Here is a 5,922-nt window from a genome sequence, read left to right as displayed (position 1 = left end):
GGCATGGGGACAGGGTGGGCAGGGGCAGAGTGTACAAATGGTTTGTGCTCAGCTGCTAAGTTTGGTGGTTTGAATCTCTTGGCAGCAGGTGGCACCGCAGAAGAAAAGGCTGGTGATCTGTTTCTGTAAAGATCAGCCACTGAAAACCATTGGGGAAAGTTCTACTCTGATGCTCATGAGGTCGCTGTGAGTTGGCGTTGACTCGATAGAAACAGGTTTTTTTTTTAACCATTCAATAATGTCTTTTATTACACATGGGCCCCCCACCCCATTATTCCCTTAATCTCTCCATACACAGGCAAATTTAAGGGTACTGTTGAATACATTTTAACTTGCTGACCTGATCATTGCCTAGAGAAGGGATACGTTTCCCTGAAAGCATGCTTAACCTGGAGGCCAACTCATCTGCCGACCACCGAGAACATGCAGATGGACGTGATAGACAGACTGTCCCCCATCCGAACCTTCATTCACCACCATTCGATATCCCTTGTTCAGGCCCAGGTCAGCTGCACATTTCTTGCCAACAATCATTAAATGTCCAAGGAGACTTTCATCATCATCTTCTGCGACAGAAATCTGGGAAATGTACTTCTTCGGTATCACCAGAAAATGTGTTGGTGCTTGTGGGGAAATGTCATGAAAAGCAAGGCACCGGTCGTCCTCAAAAATGATCTTGGCTGGGATTTCTTTGCGGATGATCTTCCTGAAGATTGTGTCGCTGCCAGGCCGGGCCACCTGAGCCTTGGCGATCTCCTCAGCCATCTGGACCTCCGGGGCGCGGCTGGGGAGGGAGGAGGCGGGAGCAGAAACAGGTTTTTAATGCTTAATAAAATGAGGGCACGACCCCCACCAACACTACTGTAATTACCTTACTGCCTCTGGGCGTCCCTCCAAAAGAAGGCAGGCCTGAAGCACCCCCAGCCCTTCCCCAGAGCAACAACGTAAAGCATCAGACAGAGCAGAAAGACAGCCAAGGAGAAACAGGCTGGGGAGCTGGTGCTTCGTCCAGCTCTTGGATGTCCTGATCTAACAGGAGAGCTGGCTGGGAGACCAGGGGACTCCCTCCCTGTCAGGGGTCTCTATGACTCAGACCGCCATGGGGCACAGCCCTGGACCCATTGGCAACCTGTAAGCACCAGCTTGCCTTCCGTGAAGACTTGACCCTGTTCCTCCTCTCCTTATGGCAGCGTGTCCTCCTCTTGTGCCCTAGCACCAGAACCTCGGCTGGCCATCTTGTTCATCTTTTCCCATGAGCCCTTGCATATTTGATTGAGTCCAATGAATGTCGCTTTGTTGAGGGGTTAGTTAGGAGCCCTGGTGGTGTCGTGGTTAGATGTTGGGCTACAATCCGCAAGGCTGGCAGTTTGAGACCACCAGAAGCTCCAAAGGAGAAAGACTTGGCTTTCTACTCCCGTAGGCAGTTAGGGTCTCGGCACAGAGCGTCAGCACTGGCTAGATGGCAGTGGGTTTTGGTTATTCAAAAGAAACAGAGAAAACCTTGTTACTGTTGGGTCTGGCGGTCTGACAGGGAGGAAGTCACTGGCTGGTCAGCTCCATGGCCACCTTTCAGAGGAGGATTCCTGAACCTTTCTCCTGGGAAGGTAGTTGTTGACTTGAGATAGAGGAAAGGAAAATTCTAGGACTCCCATTCCCTCAGCCTGCATTGTGTCAGATCCTAGCTAGTTTTTGTGTATCATCAGGTTCATAACTTCATATCTTTAGGAGCCAGAAGAGACTCTATTTCTGATCAGCCTGGAAAACGTTCTCCCCAGGAAGATCAGAAAGCACCGGCCGCTCTCTATCCTGGGAGAATACCAAGGCAGGTGCCGAAGTGTTGCAGTGGCCTGTGTCTGGGCTGTCTCTCTCAGTCATGTGCCTGTGAGGTTCATTGTGCACAGCCCATTCAGGATGTCCTCGTCCTGGGCCACACCCCTGTCCTAAACCTGAAAGGCAGGGCGAGAGGCCTGCCCTTGAGGTTTTTACAGCCTATTTTTCTACGAAATGTTGTTACATAAATAGCATTGATCACTGGTGAACCTTCGCCTTCACCTCTAAACAATCACATCAGTTACATGCAAGCTCACGCAGTTCCTCCGCCGACAGGACCGGGCCCCCTTTTTACTCTGGCACTGGGGAGACAGGTTATACTCACATAATAGTGTGATTTTTTGGACACTGTGTGGTTGTCATATTCCAGGGTATGGTTGTCCCTACTATATGCCAGGGGGTGTTGTGAGTTGTGTTTCAGTAGGCTTCTGGTCTATTTTCTATACCAACCTCTATTGTTAATATTGTAGCAATAGTGTGACTATCTTAGTATATGTCCCAAGCCCACCCAGGGAGACAGTGCTCAGAAGTGGGCTTATTCGTTCAGCCCTGAAATGAACTCAGCGTTCCACTGATGCTGACTGAGAATCAACCAGAAACCAGGGTCTCTGTATGCACTAGGAGGAGGACAGCTCTGAATTCTTCTAGGTCCCCTGGTTTTGTACTTCTACTCTAACCATTTAAAGAGATAAGGTTCCCCAGCAGCTGTCTTCCTGAAATTACATTCCATTGCGTATCTCCTCGCACACCTCACCCCCGTACTTCCTGTTTCTGTATATAAACAGCATGGGAGACAGGGCAAAGGGGGTGATTTGGGCACTTAAGAAAAGCAACGTTGGGTGGGATGACTACCAACACAACCGCCAGGGGGCGCCCTTCCCGCCGCAGCCGCGCGGAAGGACACGCGTGGCTTTCGTCCGTCCATCACCTCGAGACCATAGAGGGGACCTGCTGCAGTTCGGGTGGTGGAGAGGGAGGGGCAGGGAAGCCGTCACCCCAAACCAGAGCTGTAGGTGGAGTCTCTGCCCGGGACTCGAACGCGGCACTCCTCTGCCATTCTGTGTCTTCGCGCCCGCGGCAGCCTCTGAGACGCAGCCTCCGGCTCCAGGCCCTGCTCGGAGACGCCCCCGGGTCCGCCCGCCCGCACCCCAGTCTACCGCAGCTCCCCGCGTGCAGTCTTGGACGGCCGGGATTGCCTGGGGACCGTAAGGCCAGCAGTTCAAGTCCACCAGGCGCTCCTGGGAGAGCCACTGGGGCAGTGCCACCCTGGGGCGGCCTCACCTCGATGTAGTCAGTCAGTCACGGGAAGAACTGCTGCTGGATGTGGCAGCTCGGGGGGTGTGTGTGTGCGCGCCGGGGGCTTCAAAAAACTCACGAAAAAAATGGAATTGAAACGAATGGAATTTTTCCACGAAATTAACCCCCTCAAATCATTTTTGCTTGGCATGTCTTACTCATTCCAATACACCCCTTCCTTCCCATACAGTTCTGTTGCTCAGCGCCATCGGTGGAGATAGATCCATGCACTTTTGGAAGCCCCCTCTCCTCCAACAGTTGTGCTCAGGGCCCGCTACATGATTTGGGGGGCCGAGTGTAAAGTGAAGCTGTGGGGCCAGCGTTTCACACTGGTAACACCGGCGTGTTCCAGGTGCACAGGCGCGTGTGAGCACCTGGGCCACTGCCAGGTCTCCGCACCCATGAAGCTGGCCCTGGTCACACGAGGCTTCAGCTTATGCTGCTGAACTTTGGCCGGCTGGAGCGCGCTGGGCTCAGAGGCCTTTCAGAACATCAGTTTTTGGTTCACATTTTGTTCCATAAAAGCACAAATGATCCACAGGTGCTGGGCGGGCACCTGCCGCTGAGAAGCCGCAGGATTTTGTCAAAGGACCCCCCGGTGGCTTCCAAGGATTGTGGGCGACGGCAGGAGAGGGGGGAGTCCTCGGGGCGAGTTCGCGCCCCTGTCAGTGAAGGGCTATGCACGTCATTCTCTTTCCTGTGCGCGTGGCTCCTCCTTTCGCACACGTTGACTTCCACTGGCTGGCTGCTGCCAAACGTTTGCAATTCCGCTCGCGTTTTGCATACTGGTCCCATATCTCCACACACAAAGCAATAATTCTTCCTGTGCTTCTCGAGTTGGCCTGAGATCATCATGCTGGCAAGGTAGAAATTCTGATGGAAGATGGAACCGACATTGCAAATTCGTCCACGTGGATTTGGCTGAGTCACCTTAAACTAAAGGGCAAACGATCCGTTTGTTTCTGCGTACCATGCCACCTTCCTTACTCCCCAAGTTCCGCAGTGTTTTCAAGGGCATTTAATTAATAACGCTTCCGTTCCAACACCCTTTGAATGTCATCTGCTACATACTTGTTGTGTCAGAAAGTAGAGATTCCCTCCTGCAAGTTCTTTGGTAGTGATGTTGATGCTCAGCTCGGTGTTGAAAGTATATATCGCGAACAGCCCCAGTCAGTATCTTTGAGCTGTGAAGGCGGTGGCGTTACCAGTGGTAACCCAGAAACCGCACACTCACGCTCCCTCCCTGGTGTCGTGCAAAGGTGGAGGTGTTGGCAGTCTTAGGATTTGTGTTGTATTGCCTTAGCTCCACCAGCTTTGTGCCCTCATGTGTATAGGAGGCCAGCCTATGTGTAAATACATGTATACAGGTGAGAAATCCATGTGTAAATACATGAATACAGGCGAGAAATCCACGTCAAGGATGTCCTGTGTGTGATAAGCAGCTGCCAGCTTTGGGCTATCTGTCTGTTAAGCTGTTTCCAGCTAAGAAAAATGCAGAACTCCACTCCACGGAGGGAAGGGTTCAGTGATCTTGCCCTTTGCGTGCCCAGGATGGATTGTATCTATGGTGTACCAGAGGCCCAGCTGTCAGTGTTCGATGTTGCATAAGCTAACATAGATTCTGTCGTCAAAATATTTAACTTGTTACTGTAAAATGTGATTTCTCATTGAGAGACTATTTTTCTGTATGCTTATGAGAGTATTTTAGGAATCTAATTTAAGTGCATAAAACTATAGAAAGAAAATTTAAAAGCCTATGTCAGTAGAAAATACTTCATCAGATTACTTGAGTTTCAGCCTAGCTACTATATTTAAAAAGAAGATTCAAGTTCCACACGTTAGAGATGCAAAGATGTTTCATTTTGTTTCCCCCTGCAGAGAATACGATGTATATAACTGGACTAAGTGGTAGGTACTGTGATAGAGGGAAAGAATCCTGCCGCCATGACCTTGGCCTCTGAGTCCTTGGCATTGTGTGACAGGCAGAGTTCAACGGTGCCGTTCTGCTGGGTGGTTGTGTCAGGTAGAGTGTGCTTTAGGAAGAGTCAGGAGGAGCTGGTTCCAGATCCAGATGCCCCAGAGGCTTGCTGGGGTTCTGGTAGAAGGCAGAGGAATTGGGCTGGCTTCACTGGACCGCCAGAGAGTTCTAGGAGGCACTACTTGGTGGTCCCGGTCGATGGACAGTTTAGGGGTCGTGCATGTATGAGGGATTGTGCAGATGCGGTTTTTAACCTTTCTTTCAAACCAGCTGTGGTCCCTCATGCTGCCAACCAGCCGCTAAGGCCCAGGCCCCTGTTGTGATAGGCTGGAACTGTGTAGCGTCACAGTGACTTTCTGGGGTGCAGGGTGTCCAGAAGCGGGGATTTCCTCTCCATTCTCAAAGGTAGAACAGTTTAGAGACGGCTGTCAGTGGGAAGGTCATCGGGGTCAGCGAGCAGAAGTGGCACACTCCGAACCGGTCGTGGCCCATCTTCCTGAGAATGCTGCGTTTGAATTTCTCGGAATCAAGGTTTCCCTCCCTCCCCTTTGGCTGGTCAGTCCACTGCCTCTGGTTATTCCCAAACCTCTGAGGGCAGGGAAAGCCAGACCGCCTACCTGGAAGCCCTTGCGAGCCACCCACCCCACTGAGCCTTACCTGTTTGAAAAGGAATGTAATCAACCCCGCTGTAAGAACCCTGCGTTTCCCGTGACAGGTGGGTCCCAGTGTTGGTGGCACATTGCTCCCTCACAGTCCTGCCTGGAGTGGGGGGTGGGGGGTCGGACAAGACGCCTCCTGCTGGATGTTCTGTTGATTGT

The 5,922-nt window shown here is 51.7% G+C and overlaps 1 pseudogene; it reads right to left on the bottom strand.

The window, feature by feature from the left end:
- Positions 1-263: 263 nt before the first annotated feature.
- Positions 264-765, bottom strand: LOC142439751 (adenosine 5'-monophosphoramidase HINT1 pseudogene; annotated as a pseudogene).
- Positions 766-5,922: the final 5,157 nt, after the last annotated feature.

This window comes from Tenrec ecaudatus, chromosome 2, assembly GCF_050624435.1.
Source record: "Tenrec ecaudatus isolate mTenEca1 chromosome 2, mTenEca1.hap1, whole genome shotgun sequence".
Lineage (NCBI taxonomy): Eukaryota > Metazoa > Chordata > Mammalia > Afrosoricida > Tenrecidae > Tenrec > Tenrec ecaudatus.
Note: the sequence above shows the minus strand (reverse complement) of the source record. Positions and strands in the feature narration are given on the sequence as shown.